We start from the raw sequence: 17430 nt of genomic DNA, 5'->3' as shown, positions 1-17430 counted from the left end.
AGAAAGAAGAACAAAAGCCTGTAAATTCACTTTCAGGGGATCCAATGCCCTCTTTGGACTCCTTGGGCACCAAGCACACATGTGATACACATATGTATATGCAGGAAAACACATAAAGCTAAAATTTAAATAGCACTTCTCTGAAATTTCCAGAAATACATTTTCAAAGGGGTGGAGAGGGTTTGTTAGAATGGATTGCAACCAGTAGGGACTACGTAGTCCCAACAATGGCTGTCTGCCTGTCTGCGCTCTGGAGAGGCTAAGAACCTAGTAGCCACTTGGTCCTCAAAGATAGATAGCTCAGCAGTCCTGCTCTGGAGCTGAAGGCCTGGAAGATTCCTGGAAATTCACTGCCTTCGATCCACAATAGAAGTCTGAAGAAGCCAGGGTCTGAGTACAGGGAAAAGGGGCTGGCTAAAGAAATCCACCCTGACCCTGGAGCCCAGAACTAGGGAAAGATGGCTCAGATCAGGGCAGAAAGAAACACAGTTTGGCTCAGATCAGAGTCATCTTTGCCCCTGGCCAACTTGACTTATGAAACCAACCAATCACAGAGCAGAACAGTAGAACCCTGGGCCCCAAGTCAACCCCCTGGTTGACTCCACCCCCAAGACATGATGTGTAAACCACCCTGCCTAGTCAGTTAGAAAAAAGGCTGTTCTCTCCACTCTGGTAGAGGCAGCTACTCTCCTGGACTTCTCCTTGCCAAATAAATCTGTTTCTCAAAAGAGTTTTGGGTGTGAAAATCTTCATTCACTGGCGCAGAGAAGATCCTTGCTGAGAAGTCCCTCAGTGGACAAAACAAGGGAGAACTGAAAGAGTAGAGCAAGGAGAAGCTGAACAGATCTTCGCTGAGAGTACCTCAGTGGACAGATCAAGAGAGAGCTGAAAAGTAACACATTTCTCTAGAAGCTGGAGAAGATTGCTACATTTCTGCAGGGGTTTCGTTTTTGCAGAGTGAAGCAAAAGAAGCAATATCTTAGGCCAGAGAAGCAGAGCTCTGCTAGGAAGTCCTCTTAAGTGGGGGCTGAGCAAAGCTCAGCTGTAGCGACTCTCCAGGAGAGGAGCAGGTTTGCTATATGCTGAGGGGAGACCATTTCCCATCACACCAGGTACAGTCTGACTTTCCCGAACAGTCAGGATACCCTTCTCTGCTGAAGTAGTTCCAGGCCTAACTCCCCTGAGAAGTCAGAAAAATTTCTCTTCCAGGGCTGGGCTGTTTCTTTGCAGTTCCAGCTATCAGAGCTGTGCTAAACAGTTCCAGGTGTCCGGGACACATTCAGGGCAGAGCTGTTGTTTTTCTGAGCAGCTCCAGGTGTCTGGGATACTTCACCCTCCAGGGCTGAACTGTCTCCTTGCAGTTCAGCCATCAGAGCTCCTAAGCAGCTCAAGGTGTTGCCTGACTCGCAGGTAGCCAGGACACCTTTCCCAGAGTTGCAAAACTCACATTTTGGTACCAAAATCCGGGACCAAACCCAGAGTTGTTGCAACCAATTTACTTACACTAAGAGGTCAGCAGAAGACTGGAGGGTCACAGCAGAAGCAATAGACGTATTTGTGTTAATCCCACCAATCTAGAATAAGATCACTACTACAGTTCAAAGCCAAATTTGAAGCAAGCTTTAATTAAAAACTGTCCAAGTGGATGGGCTCTGGCCAGGTCCAGACCTAGGTTCCTAGGAAATGGCCCAGAAACAAGTATGGCCAGGGCTTAAGAAGGAAAACCCATGATTCATTGCATTTCCCATCAGGTCCAATCAGGGGCAAGCATACATCCTGACATACCTTCATCCTGTGAACCTCCCGCCCACATGTGGTTGCTGCGGGCCGCAGGAATATATGATAAGAACTCAGCTGGTTATGGCAAAGTCACTACCTGGAGGAATCAGGGAATTCCAGAGGAAGCCAAATCCCAAGGAGTTTTTGGTGTTACTTGGCTTGTTATATATCAGCTGTCTTCTGTTATGAAAATCATGTGTGCCTTCATAGTTTTCCCAATTGACTTTTCCCTAAGAAGGGCTAACAGTGTGGACCGATCACTCTCTGGACATACACATTCCAGGTATTTGGAGAACAGCCTCAGGAAAGGCTTTCTCTGGAATCAGATATCTCCCTTGGCCACTTTCAAGGACTAGCAGTAATAACAGTCCACATGCAAGTCTCCTGATTTAAGGTAAATTCCACAAGGAGACACCGCCTAGGTCAGGTGGACATTAAGTAATAGCTTTACACAATTCAGCTCGGACCCTCCTTTCTTACAGCCTTACTAACTTTATAGACCTCTACCTCCTTACCTAACCACTTCTAGGAATATTTAGATAACCTTCTGCACTGACAGCTATGCTCAGCCAGAACCCCAGTTCAAGCCTCCCTGTAATTATCATCATTAGCAGCATCCAGCCAGGTCCATCCCCAGTTGGAGGAAAGCGCCTTATCAGAGATACCTTCGTACTCTCTAAGAACAGACGTAAGCATCCAGGCTACCTGTTTGAGAAGGCCTGGCGGATGTGCCAATTAAGCCTTACTTCCTCTTTTCCCAAATCTTACCTGTAGTTCCAGATCTCCCTTTAACTATCACCAGAGGCATCCAGCTGTACACAGGTTGCCTAGTGACTGAGCACACTTTCCCCTACCCTGCAGAAAAACGGCAGATAGCTTGGACAGATAGGAGCCACAGGAAAAAAGAAGACAGTTTTATTTTCTCCCATTGACCTAGCAACTTATACATTCTTAACATTTTCTACCAATCACGTTTAAGATTATAGTTGAGCACGTAAGATCCCTCTTCCTAGATACCTGAATTTAGCCTTTAGTTAATTCATTTCCCCATTGGTCACTTCCTTTGGGGTTGCAAATGATAATTAATGGTTATTGCCTCCCTATGTGATTCTTATCACCCCTCCGTTTGACCCTGGAAGCCTGGCTTTGCACTGCCAAGGGACTACTTCTTGTAAGTGTATATATACCAGGACTTCCAGGGCACAGGGGGAGAGAAGAGAAAAGAGAATGGAAGAACTAGATGGGTAAGAACTTGAGAGGAACAAACTGAGATGGGGAAGAACTAGGTTGTAGGGCTAGAAGAGAGTACCAGAGGAACGAGATGGAAGATAAGGAAGAGCCAGATGAGGAAGAAATAGATGGGGAAGAACAAGTTGAGGAAGAACGAGATGAGGAGAGAGAAGGAGATGGGAGAAAAGATGATATGGGAAGGAGCAAGATGGATGAGAACCTAGAAGGGGCAGAACAAGATGAAGGAATTAAGATAGAACCCAGAGGGGACCGTGGACAAGTGTAGAGAGAAATCAGGCAAGAAAAGACCTAAATATGAGAGCAGAATATAAGCTTGTAACTGACACAGAATAATAAAGTATATGGACTAAGGGGTTTTGTGTACATAGATTCATTTCTTCTCATCAGAGATTAATTATCAGCTGGTTGTAGATTCTTCCTGGACCCTGGGAGGGAACTATTGAGGGGCTGGACCCCCATAGTCCCCGAAATGTGGTCAAGCACATTCTGTGAAGATAGGTCAAACAGACTTATTTAGGGGAGTGAAAACATGTGGCTTGTTATGTCCCATAAACAATGGCCTCCATCATTTCAGGAACTGTCTGTCCTTGGGCAAGGGGCTTGCAGATCAGAGGCATTTTTGTTTCATGGATCTCTTAGGCATAGTAATTAAAACTTAAAATATAACTTTGGCTCTCACACTTGCTCTCTTTATATGGGGCCACCTGTTGGAAGGTGACACACTGAGAGCAAACCTCTCTTCTCACTTAATTTTGGTGGACACTCCCAGGGGTGTGTTTCCTAGGTGATTCTAAATTCAGTCACATTGACAATCAATGTGGACCTTCTCCCTCATACCTAAGAGAAGACGGATCTCTTTGTCCAGTATAGGGACTGTCAATATGCTCTTAATGTTCTTGTATATTAGACTGTCACAGTATTATACTATAGTGGGTAGCTGTTCCAGCTTTGAACTGGAAGTACTACCCCTAGTGAGGCTTCTGGTTACTGCCAGACCTATCTATGACCTGCCCCTGGGGTGGGGCCAAGTTGGGAGCCCTTAAGATCTGAGATCCGGATGTGCCTACTCACTTAGTTCCTCATGATCCTGGATGCTGGATGGTAATCTGAGCAGAGTTCTCCAGAGAACCTTGCTGGACTGCACCTCACCTCTCCTGGATCCTGTAACCAACCCCTTTACTGGCTGTAAGTTACCCCCAAATAAACCTCCCTTTTAACTACGTGGAGTTGCTTTGTTAATCCCCACAATATTATACTGCTTGCATTTAAATAATCCTTACTAGATATAAAACCAGGAACTTAAAACAACAGACTCTAAAGAGTTAAAAGTGCCCAAGGAACTCCAGGAGAGAAAGGCTGAAGTCCTGGCACCAAAGGAAGAGGTGCTGGCCTCCAGGAAGGGGTGCACACAGCTCTGAGAGCTCGTAGCAAAGAGAAATCATCATGTATTTCTTGTTCTTGTTTTTGTTTTCATCCTCTCTGTAGGACTGAAACTGCCACAGGAAAGCAGAGAGAATCTAAGAACTTTTCTCAGTTCTGCTTAAACTAAATCTTTTTTTCTTTTACTGGTTTCTGATTCCCAATTTCTTTTGGAAGACAGGGAAACAAAGATTATGAGTTGATGGCCATAAGTGCCTAGTGACGGCTGTAAACGTACCTCACTACATCTCATGTAGACGGTATATTGTGAACTAACCTTCTGAGAAAAAAAGCCCTGTTTACGCTAAATATTCTCTAAGGCTGACTGTGAGGCAGGATGGAAAGATGGGGGAATGTGACGAGTTGGGAAAAGAAGCTTGGGAGAGAAAGTGGTTCCTGTGTTGCAGGCCCTGACCTGCTTTTGCTTCTGAGGAAGGAAGGGAACTTCAGGCCGCCTGATAATGCCAAACTTACTGCCTGCACAGACCATATTTACAGACATTTCAAAGATGACCGTTATAAGAGGGGTATTTGCATAGCTCAAACCAAGAGGAGTTCCATGTTGCTAAGGTATTCCCTATGCTTGCCTGCCACAAGTCTAGCCAAAATCCTGGCAACTCCAGATTCAATGAGAGACCCTACATCATGGGTATCAGACAGAGAGCAATGGAAGAAGACACTTGGCATCCTCTTCTGTTCCTTGTGCTCACGTGTTGACAACTAATTCCCACACACGTGTACCCCCACACTCACACACCACATACATACAAAAAATCTTAATGCGCTTGTCTGCATATATACATACATATGCAATTATATATATATATGTAACACAGAGACACGCATAATATGTGTGTGTGTGTATGTGTGTGTGTGTGTGTGTGTGTGTGTGTGTGTGCGCACCCCTTGTATACAGTGCCCTAGAAGGCCTGAAGAGGGCTTTCAAATCCCCCTAGAACTAGAATTCTAGACAGTTGTAAGTTGCTATGTGGGTACTTGAAATGGGTCCTCTGGAAGAGCCACTGGTGCTCTAAACCATGGAGCCATCTCTCCGGCTCACACATGAAATTTTTTTTAATCACATTTATTTATTTACTGTGGGCGTGTATGTGTGAGGAAGTGCACACTTGTGGAGGTCAGAGGACAATTTGTGAGAATCAGTTCTCTCCCTCAACCATGCAGGTGTTGGGATCGAACTCAGGTGGTTAGAGCTGGTGGCAAGCATCTCTACCAGCTGAGCCATCTCGCTGCCCCCCCACACATGAAATTTTAAATATGATCACAAGCAATAAATGTACTTACCAAGGTTTAAAATGATCCAGAAGCCGGAAAGTGATGGCGCATGCCTTTAATGCCAGCACTCGGGAGGCAGAGCCAGGCATATCTCTGTGAGTTCAAGGCCAGCCTAGTCTACAGAGTGAGATCCAGGACAGGCCCCAAAACAATACAGAGAAACCCTGTCTCGAAAAAAAAAACAAATAATAATAATAATAATAATAATAATAATAATAATAATAAATAGGCTTGAGTACTTCCTCCTAAAACACTTAAGCAATTCTCCTCAAGACGCTACCTGACACCAGGTGGTGGTGGTTCATGCCTTTAGTCCCAGCACTCAGGAGGCAGAGGCAGGTATACAGAGGCCAGGCTGGTCTACAGAGCAAGTTCCAGGACAGCCAAGGCTATATAGAAAAACCCTGTCTTGAAAAGTCAAATAACAAAAACAAAAACAAGAACAACTCCACCTTACAACTTTGTTTACTGTTGAGCATGGTGGCACACCCCTGTTAACCCAGAACTTGGGGGACAGGGACAGTTGAATCTCTGTCAGTTCTAAGCCAGCCTGGTCTACATAGTAAATTTCAGGTCAGCCAGGGACTCTGTCTTAAAAAAAGGGGTGTGGGGACCCACAGAGGCTCCCTAGTAAGGCCTTACTCAAGGTCAGAGAATCTGAGCTTGCTTTACCCAGTAGGGCTATATAATAGGATGATTTGTCCAGGGGCATGGCTACCAGGTGTTTTTGAAGAGTCTACACTTGGCTGTGTGGTGTGCTTTGATCTTGAAAGGGGGAGGATTTTTGCCTCTTCCCTTGGCAGTGTATAAAAAGCCCATTAGAATAAATCTCAGGGCAGCTGGGTATTGACCCAGGGCCCTCCTGAAGCTATCCTGTGTCTCTGTCTTTTCTCTCCATCTATGTCTATATTTCTATCAAATATTTCCTCATTCCTCTCTCCTCCCCCCAAGAACCCTTCGACAGGTAGGACTCCAACAATGGGGTGGAGTAGGAGAAGTTGGGATTGGGGTTAAATATCCCAAACTAAGGATGTTTGGGGGGGAAATCTGTATGGAAACCTATAGGGTAAACTTTATAGGGTAATTAAAGTAATTTTTAAAAAGGAAGGACAATGTGTTCCCCAGAAGATATGGTTATTAAATGAAAATCTCCATGCCAGGAGTGGGATATCTCCTTATCAAAGCCCAGTTCTGTCTGGGTGGAGGCCTCAGAGAGTTCCTCAGACTGCTGCTGGGGCCAGTGTGGCGTGGAGCTGTGTCTCCACTGCGCCATCTGGGGACAATCAGAACTTGGTGATTGTGGAGCACTGGTATGATACAAAGCCATAACCAAAATTACCTTAGGCTGCCTTTAGCCCTTTTAGTGGCCACACCCATCACCAGATTTCTGTGTCTGACTGACGATCATTTTGGTTCTCTGGGAAACCTTCTGGAATACATTAACCCAGTACACCACCAACTTCTACCCAGAACCAAGAGCCCATCAGACGGGAGTGAGGTCTACAGCTGTGGGGTCAGTGCCTTACATAGACTCTGCAGCCCATGCACCCACCAATTGTGTTTGGCAAATGAATTCATTGATGATTTTCTTTGTTCTATCACTATGAAAACATCATCAAATTGCTGTAAGATGGAACACGGAATTTGTAGTAATCGAAATCCATGTTTTTCAGGCCAAGGCATTCATATTTAGCTCCAGGATAAGCTATCTTTTAACCTCTTTGAGGTGAGAACTCTCTCTCTCTCTCTCTCTCTCTCTCTTTCTCTCTCTCTCTCTCTCTCTCTCTCTCTCTCTCTCTCTCTCTCTCTGTGTGTGTGTGTGTGTGTGTGTGTGTGTGTGTGTGTGTGTGGACAAGAGATAGAAATTGGTTAGACAGACTTAGGAACAAGAGCCCTGAAAGTAGCACTCCGTTTCTGTCCTTAGCCAGAAGCCAGGCATATCTTTGCTTGTGTGCTGGCTGGAAGCCAGGGATGTCAAATGGAGAGCTCTAGTTTCTCTCTCTTCTAAATAAGCACCTCTTCCTAGAACTGTGTGTAAGGGTGTGAATGAAACACCAGTTCAGACAATAATCACTTCAGGTGAACAGCTAACCCAAATAAACCCTTTCCTCCCCAAGTTGCTTTTGGTCACTGCAGTAGTTTGGATGAAAATGGCCTTCATTTTCTCACAAGGACTGGCACTTTTAGGAGGTATATTCTTGTTGGAGTAGGTGTGGTCTTGTCGGAGGAAGTGTGTCACTGAGGCTTTGAGGTCTCAGAAGCTGAAGCCAGGCCCAGTGTCACTCTCTCCTCCTGCCAAGATTATCAGCTACCTCTCCAGTACTATGTCTGCCTGCATGCTGCCATGCTTCTCCCCATGACAATGGACTGAACCTCTGAACAGTAAACCAGCCCCAATTAAGTGTTTTCCTCTAAAAGAGTTGCCATGGTCAGGGTGTCTCTTCACAGCAATGGAAACCCTAACTAAGACAGTCACATCGTTTTATTACAATAGAAACCCTAACTAAGTGTGGTAGTTTGAATGTAACTGGCCCCCATAATCTCATAGGAAGTGGCACTGTTAGGAGGTGTGGCTTTGTTGGAGTGGGTGTGGCTTGTTGGAGTAAGTGTGTCACTGTGGGGGTGGCTTTTAAGGTTTCCTATGCTCAGGATACCGACCAGTGTCTCAGTCAACTTCCTGTTGCCTGCAAGATGTAGCACTCTCAGCTCCAGCACCGTGTCTGCCTGCACGCTGCCATGCTCCTGCCATGATGATAATGGACTGAACCTCGGAAACTGTAAGCAAGCCCCCATTAAGTATTTTCTTTATAAGGGTTTCTGTGGTCATGGTGTCTCTTCACAGCAATAGGAACCCTAACTAGGACAGTTAGACACCCTGGAACCACAGAAATCAGGTGTGGTAGCACACACCTGTCATCTTAGCACTTGGGAGAGGCAGAAGGATCATACATTCAGGGTGGAAATGGGTAATATCTATTTTCTAATTTCAGCCCCTCTCCTAAATGACTTTAGAGTCTCTTGAAGGAGGGATATTGCAGTAACTTTGGAGGCTGTTGAGAATGGATATTAGGGGTCTGTCAAGGCCCATTAAGGAAAAGGTCTTTCCTTCTGGTCAAAAGAATAGAATCTACCTCTGTTCCTGGGTGGAGATCTGACATTCTTATCTACTCCTGAAAATAGAACATTACATACTCTCCTCTCCTCCCTTAAGAATTAATCCATCTGGGCCTGTCAGTCACCTAGCTGGGAGACCACCCCTCAGGAAGGCTGACTCACCAGAAGACATGCAAAGGAGAGGGGAAGAATAATCATCCCTTTAATGAGATAACGTATTTAACCTCCCCAGAAACCACACCTCTGCGCAGTTGCTTACAGAGACTACCATGTGACTGTCCTGCACTTTTGAGTTTTTTTGTTTTTGGTTTTTTTTTATGTTTTTCTTCCTTTCAGATACTGGCCAAAGCCTAGGCATGCTTTTCCCTGTGTTCTGGGCTTTCTTGCTCTTTCTCTCTGAAGCTGCACACCCACGTCTTTTGTGCTTACAAATGGTGGCATGGCTTTCTCTCTTCCTTTTCCTCTCCCTCCTACTGACAGCTGTCAAGAGTACAGCTTGCCTGCCCTATTGTTTTTCTCAGAAACTATAAGAAAATTGTCCTCAAACTTCCAGATAGTAGAAGGAGAGAACTGAACCCTGTAGTGGACTCATACCTCTACACATATGACCTCTACCTGTACGTACACACACACACACACACACACACACACACACACACACACACACGATAGACGATAAATGTAAAAACATTTTTGAAGGCATACCTTTGTCCCTCCCTGCCACTTTTCTTTTTTCCTCTCAAACACATATAAAGCTGCCCTTGAGTCCCCTTCTGAGTCCATTTTTAAACTCTTTTTTTATTAATGAGAAGAGAATCACGGATCCCCTGGTAACAGGACACTGTGAAATAAATTTGCCTTGCTCTCCTCTTTTGATAGAGGGGGAAATGGAGGTCCTTGAGAACTTCCTTGCCCCAGGTGAATGGTAACACAGTGGTTGGGGTCCTGGAAAATCATGGGCCACCAAAGCCACCCCAGGTCCTTTGTCTCAGGAAGTTGAAGAATAAATTTCATGGACAATGGGGAAGGTGGGTTTTTCTAAAGGAGCTTATTATTATAGGTTCATAGATGGGAGCTTAAGAGAAGGAAGCAAGTGAGCTCCTGTATAGCAAATGCAGAACTCAAGACAAGCATTGCCACCAAGGTCCTCTTGCTAGGGCTTCATCTTGGTCAATCCCACCCATGAAACGTTCATGTACCTTTCCATCCTACTGTCTGGACTCTTGGACACACCCTTTCACGTAGCGTCCAGGCACTGGAAAGGTAAGGGTGGGGCTGCGCACATGGTCCCGAGGGTAAGGATGCTTGTTGCCAAACCTGATGGCCTGATTTTGATCCCCAATGCTTACAAGGTGGAAAGAACCAACTCCTTCAAGTTGTTATCAGACTTTCACACATGTAGAAGTTGCTCACACAAACACACATATATACACACACAAATAATAAATTAAAAAAAAGCCAGAAGAAACTAATGAGAGAGAAGACTAGAGCCATGGCTCAGCAATTAAGAATATGTACTGTTCTTGCAGAGGACCTGAGTTCAGTTCCCAGCACCCATGTTGGGCAGCTAATAGTTGCCAGTTACTGCCACTCTAGGGATCCAATGCCCTCTTCTGGTCTCCATGGGTGCTGCATTCATGGGCACATTTACACACTCACACACACAATTCAGAATAAACTCTCCTCTCCTCCCCGAGACAGGGTTTCACTGTATAGCCTTGGCTGTCCTGGAGCTCACTCTGTAGACCGGGCTGGTCTCTGACTCACAGAGATCCTTCTGCCTCTGCCTCCTGAGTGCTGGGACTAAAGCTGTGTACCACCATGCCCAGCTAATGGCAGCTTTTCCGGAGGACCTGGATTGATTCACATTGTGGCTCACAAACCCCTATAAGACAGTTCCCGGGGGATCTGATGCCCTCTTCTGGCTCCAGTGGACACTGCAAGCAGGTGGTCTGCTGTGGGATGGTCTGTATGTCAATAAATAAATCACTGATTGGCCAGTGGCCAGGCAGGAAGTATAGGCAGGACTAACAGAGAGGAGAATTGAGAGAACAGGAAGGCGGAAGGAAGGCACTGTCAGCCACTGCCATGACAAGCAGCATGTGAAGATGCCAGTAAGCCATGAGCCACGTGGCAAGGTATAGATTTATAGAAATGGATTAATTTAAGATGTAAGAAGTAGCCGGGTGGTGGTGGCACACGCCTTTAATCCCAGCACTCGGGAGGCAGAGCCAGGCGAATCTCTGTGAGTTCGAGGCCAGCCTGGGCTACCAAGTGAGTTCCAGGAGAGGCGCAAAGCTACACAGAGAAACCCTGTCTCGAAAAGCAAAAAAAAAAAAAAAAAAAAAGATGTAAGAAGTAGATAGCTAGAAGCCTGAGCCATTAGGCCAAACAGTTTAAACAATATAAGTCTCTATGTGTTTACTCGGTTGGGTCAAAGTGGCTGTGGGACTGGCAGGTGAGAGAGATTTGTCCTGACTGTGGACCAGGCAGGAAAACTCCAACTACAGTGGTCCACATGCATGCAAAAACACTCATACACATGAAAAATGAAATAAATTTTTTAAAAGATTTATTTACTTATTATGTATACAATGTTCTCTCTGCGTGTATGCTTACAGGCCAGAAGAGGGCACCAGGTCTCATTACAGATGATTGTGAGCTACCATTTGGTTGCTGGGAATTGAACTCAGGACCTCTGGAAGAGCAGACAGTGCTCTTAACCACTGAGCCATCTCTCCAGTTCCCAAAAATAAAATTTTTAAAGGAAAGAAGAGGTACAGTATATTAAAGTGACATAACATGGCCTTGAAGAGAAAGAAGAGGATTTGCTTCATAAATTTTTATTTTATATTCATTGGTGTTTTGCCTGCATTTTGTATGTCTGTGTGAGGGTGTTGGATTTCCTGGAGCAGGAGTTACAGACAGTTGTGAGCTGCCATGTAGGTGCTGGGAACTGAACCCGGGTCCTCTGGAAGAGCAGCCAGTGCTCTTAACCCCTGAGCCATCTCTCCAGCCCCAACAGACAGCGTCTTAACTCTGTCTCAGGGAGTGAGCTGCAGTGGGTGAAGCCTGATTTCTTCAGGGTGTGGGAGCAGGTTTCTTAGAGTGACAACTGTCTTAAATGGGCACATAGTATCCTAACACTGGCCAAGGACAGGAGTCAGAACTGCTTGTTTTCAAAGTCCCTGGCCTAAAAATGCCTTGCCAGTTTCTATCTCTGTTTTTATGTCTTCCCCTTAGAGAGTTCGTGAATAATGAAAGTGTCTTATTTACAACAAAGTTCGTTGAAAACACCTGACTTTATATAATGAGGTGACTTGGGGCTAGAGCCCCAGGAAAGGCCCCCCAGTGATGGAGAATTAGAGAGTCACTACTTTCAACCCTAGGGACATGGGAGGAATAGGAGGAAGCCTGGAGATTAAACACCATACAACTCTGAAACAAAGCCACACATGGTGACACAAGCTTGTTATCCCAGTAGCTGGAGGCTGAGGCAGGAGGAGCCTGAGTTCAAGGATAGCCTTGTTGGAAAAGGATAACCTCCATGCTGCACAAAGAAAAGACACAAGCAAAGCAAAAATAACTCAGCAAGGCGATTTCTTTTTCCAAAAAGGGTGCGTGTGCTAAAACGTAAACCAGGCTAGCAAGCACACGTGGCTGAAATAGCCTCTGTCATTTACGCCTGACATAGCTAATGGCCTTGTCTCATTCCATTCTCAGAAGCTCAAATCCACAGCCTGACAGGACAGGCTAGTAGCTGCAAAGAGGCAGGGGAGGCCCAGGGAATATAAGCCTTGTAGAGCTAGAGCGAGGGGGGTGAGGGGGTGATAAATGTTTCTTGCAGTCTGCACTAAATAGTGAGTTCAAGGCCAATCTAGACTACAAGGCAAGACACTGTCTCATGAAAACAAATAGAAACAATAAATAAGCAAATAAACAAACAAAACCTGTGTAAGCATCCGTAACAAGACATTTGATGAGGTTCAGGATTACTAAACCCATAGAAGTGCAGGGTGGGCAGGTGGTACACTTAAAGAGGGAATGGATGCCCCATGCTCATGTCTTGCCCCGTGCATCTCTGCACCTGGTGGGTTTTCTGTGTCGTTTATAGCAACTTTTTAAACAAACTAGTTCATGTAAGTGAGGTGTCCTGTCTAGTTCTGATAGCAAATTATTAAGCCTATTAACACAAAATAGACACAGTGTAATCAGAGCTTTGGGGCAAAGTTCTGTCCCCTGCAGGACCAAAGGACTAGTGTGGCTGTCCTTCCCAGTGCCCCAGCTGAGGAGAGTGATGCTGGGGAGCTTGGAGAATGGAGGCCGTCTGTACAACAAAGCAGTCCCAGTCAAGACCAGGCTTTCTGGATCTTCGTCTCAGTATGGTTCTGTCAGGAAGTTCTAAGGGGGTATCGTTACTGCTGTCACTTAGAGGGACACTCGGTTCCCACGAGATGGCCGCTCCTGCTCCAGGGTCTTAAACCTCCACACTGCATGCAGACAATCACCCTCATTTTGGGGGTGGTCCATCCTGTGAGGGTCCCCATGACTCGGAGGTGGCTTCAGTCCCTTGTCTCAAGATGTTTATCGATCAGTCTTATTGATTAATCCCATCGAACAGTTCCGCTGTTCCAAGGTTATTGTAGGAAAGAGTGACTCAAGAGGGAGGGCTGGAGAGGCCAACACAGACCCAGAGAAGGACAAGATGGCATCAGTTAGGCCAGCGACAGATATCTATTGCAGATAGCCAGTTAACAGTGGTCTCGAGAGAAATCAAACCAACAGATGTTATAAAATTGAAGAGGAGATTTGTAGTGGGTAGCCATTCCAGCTTTGATCTGGAAGTTCCAACCCCCATTGAGACTTCGGCAACTGTCACGCCTACAAGGTGGAGCCAAGGGAGGCGCCTGGAGACCTGAGATCTGGATGGCGGGCACTCACTCGGTTCCGGGACCTTGGACGGTGGAGGTGGGCCAAGCAGAGCTCCAGAGAACACCGCTGGACTGCGATACACCTTCCCCAGACCCTGCGACCTACCGATCCCTTAACTTGTAAGTTATGCCATTAAATAAATCTCCTTTTAACTATGTGGAGTGGCCTTAATAATTTCACCAATAGAGATTTATCTTGGTGTGTGTGTCTGTGTGTGTGTGTTGTGCATGTGTTGTATATTGTATATTTCTGTGTGTTGTGTATGTGGTGTATGCATGTTTGTGTAGGCTGTGTGTGTTGTGTGTGTATATGTATGTATATATATATATATATATATATATATATGTATGTGTGCTGTGCATGTGTTGTGTATTGTATATTTCCCTGTGTGTGTGTGTGTGTGTTATTTATGTGATGTGGGTATGTATGTGTGGGCTGTGTGTGTTGTGTGTGTGTGTATGTATATGTGGGCTCTGTGTGTTGTGTGTGTGTTGTGTGTTTATATGTACATGTATGCTGTGTGTATGTGCAACGCATGTGTTGTGTGTGTATGCCTCTATGTGTGTGTGCATGAGCACACATGTATGAGTGTACAGGATCCTTCAATGAACATGGAGCTTGAGCTCTTTTTTTTCTGGTTTTGCAGCCAGACGGTCCCAACAATGCTCCTGTCTCATGTGTCAGCCCTGCTGCCCTCCCCACACCAGCCCTGGCATCATGGTCACATACAATCTTTTATTTTAATTTTTTTGAACAGAATTTCACTATGTAGTTCCAGCTGGCCAGGAACTCACTAAGTAGACCAGGTTGGACTCAGACTGCCTGCCTCTGCCTCCCAAGTGTTGGGATTGAAGGCGCTTGCATTTACATGGGTGTTCGAGGTCAGAACTCAGGTCCTCACTCACGTGTGTGCAGCAAGTGCTCTTACCCAGAGCCGTCTCTGAAGCCCAAGGCTGGCTCACACTGTGCTGTCCACCTTGAGGACTGTCTTCATATCACAGACAGACCCTAAGCCTCTCTCAGACAGCCTCAATGTGCACACAGAAGTCTTCATATCACAGACAGACCCCAAGACTCAGACAGCCTCAATGTGCACACAGAAGTCTTCACATCACAGACAGACCCCAAGACTCAGACAGCCTCAATGTGCACACAGAAGTCTTCACATCACAGACAGACCCCAAGACTCAGACAGCCTCAATGTGCACACAGAAGTATGCTTATTGTTTCTAGGTGTTTCTCAGGCCATTCAAGTGAGTAGCCAGTACTAGTCACTAATTTGCAAGAACTGAGGCTGTAGCTGTGTGATGTCCAGCATATTCAATCCCTGGCACCACCTCCCCGTACATAAATACAAAAGATTGGAACTCAGGACACCTATGCTATGGTGGAACGCAGGCTCATCAGAGAAGGCTTGGTCAAATGTGAAACACTATATTTATTTATTTGTTTGTTTGGGACAGGATTTCTCTGTGTAGCCCTGGCTGTCCTGGAACTGGATCTGTAGTTCCTGGCCTCAAACTCAGAGTTCCTCCTGCCTCTGCCTCCTGAGTGCTAGGATTAAAGGTGTCACTACCTCTGCCCAACTCATTTTATTTTATTTTATTTTTTAATGTAAGCCTAGGCTGGCTTCAAACTCACAGTCCTCCTGCCTCCACAAGCCAGAGTCACAGGTGCAAGTTGTCATACCTTTGAGTGTGAGTTCCTGGAGAGGCTGCACTTCTCCCCTGAATCTCCCAAAAGGCTGCCTGATTAGAACTTCAGTGATGGTGAAGAGTTTGAATGTTGCAAGTCCAGAGACTAACTACAATTTATTTTGGCTACCTTTAGTCTCTGGAGTAACCACGCCTTGCCCACTTCTATGTCTGGCTTAACACTAACAGATGAAACTTTTTGACTATATTAACTTAGCAAAACCTTTGTTTCTGCCAACCAAGAAAGCTAAGAATGTTATTGGATAGTATCTGGGGCCCATAGCAGAGATGGTCCCATTCTGCTTCAACCTTCAGGCTAAGTCACGGTTCTGTTGCTGTGAAGAGACACCATGACCAGGGCAACTCTTAGGAAAGAAAGCATTGAATTGGGGGCTGGCTCACAGTTTCAGAGGTGAGTCCATTGTCATCATGGGGTGTGGTGGCATGCAGGCGTGGTGCTGGAGAAGTCACTGAGAGCTACATGCTGATTTGCAAGCAGAGAGAGACAGAGACAGAGCAGAGGGAGAGACAGATAGAGAGATAAGCCTGGGCCTACCGTGGGCTTTTGAAACCTCAACCTAACCCCCAGTGACACACTTCCTCCAACAAGTCCACCTCCCAGTCCTTCTCAAATAGTGCCACTTCCTGATGAGTAGGCATTCAAGTATTGGAGCCTATCAGGGCCATTCTTATTCAAACCACCACACCTGCTATCTTGGTTAGGATTTCTATTGTTGTGATGGAACACCATGACCAAAAAGCAAGTTGGGGAGGAAAGAATTTATTTGCCTTACACTGAACAGCACTGTTCATCATTGAAGGAAGTCAAGACAGGACCTCAAACAGGGAAGGCACCTGGAAGCAGGAGCTGATGCAGATGCAGGAGGGGTGCTGCTTACTGGCTTGCTCCCCATGGCTTGCTCAGCCTGCTTTCTTATAGAACCCTGGACCACCTGCCCAGGGACGGCACCACCCACAATGGGCTGGGCCCTCACACATCAATCGCTAATTTAAAAATATACTACAGGCTTACCTATAGCTGGATTTTATGGAGGCATTTTCTCAGCTGAGGTCCCCTCCTTTCAAATAACTTGTGTGTGTGTCGAGTTGACCTAAGTCTAGCCAGCATAGCTGCCTATGTCATAATTCCACCAATGTCTTAGAAATGTATCTTTTGGAGGGTGTTTCAAGACAGGGTTTTTCTGTGTAGCCCTGGCTGTCCTGAAACTCACAGAGATCTGCCTGCCTCTGTCTCCTGAGCCCTGGGATTAAAGGCATGGGCCACCATCATGCCTGGCCAGAAAAGTATCTTGATTTATGACTTGCTCTGCTCTGTTACTATTAAAAACCTCATGCCACTGCTACCAGGTGGGAACATGGAATTTGGGGTGATCTAAATCTGTGTTCCTGAGCCATTGTCACTCATATGTGGCTCCAGTGTCAGCTGTCTCCCCACTTAGAGGTGAGAGCTGTGTTTTAGCATCAGTACACTCAACAAGAGAGAGCTTTTAAAGATGAGGCAGTCCGTGTCAGGCGTCTTGAAACAAACAGCATTGATCACAGGCCTTTTGCAGAAGCAGTCATTAACTCGTTGGTGGAGACAGTCCGAGTTAACCATAGCTGTCTTTGTGCAGCTGGCTCCCGGGGGAACGACAGTTCTGCACACTGTCTTGTACAGTTCCCATCACAGAGATAAACACACGGGGGTTCATCGGGCTTCCAGGCTCCATTTTCTAATGTTTGACATAAGTGAGGCCATGTTAATATTGACAGCTTTCACAAACTGTGAATAAGAAGAAGCCTGTGAGAACCCCAGTTTATTCCCAGTTTATATTCAGTCAGAAGCACAGGTCCCACTTCTGATCAGTGTCTGATGGAGGTGGGGTCTTGTCACTCTTAGCCTGATACTCGTTCCAAGCAAAAACTGTCAGAAGTAAATTTTAGGAGA

This window comes from Peromyscus eremicus, chromosome 1, assembly GCF_949786415.1.
Source record: "Peromyscus eremicus chromosome 1, PerEre_H2_v1, whole genome shotgun sequence".
Taxonomy (NCBI): domain Eukaryota; kingdom Metazoa; phylum Chordata; class Mammalia; order Rodentia; family Cricetidae; genus Peromyscus; species Peromyscus eremicus.
This window is presented reverse-complemented; position numbering follows the sequence as displayed.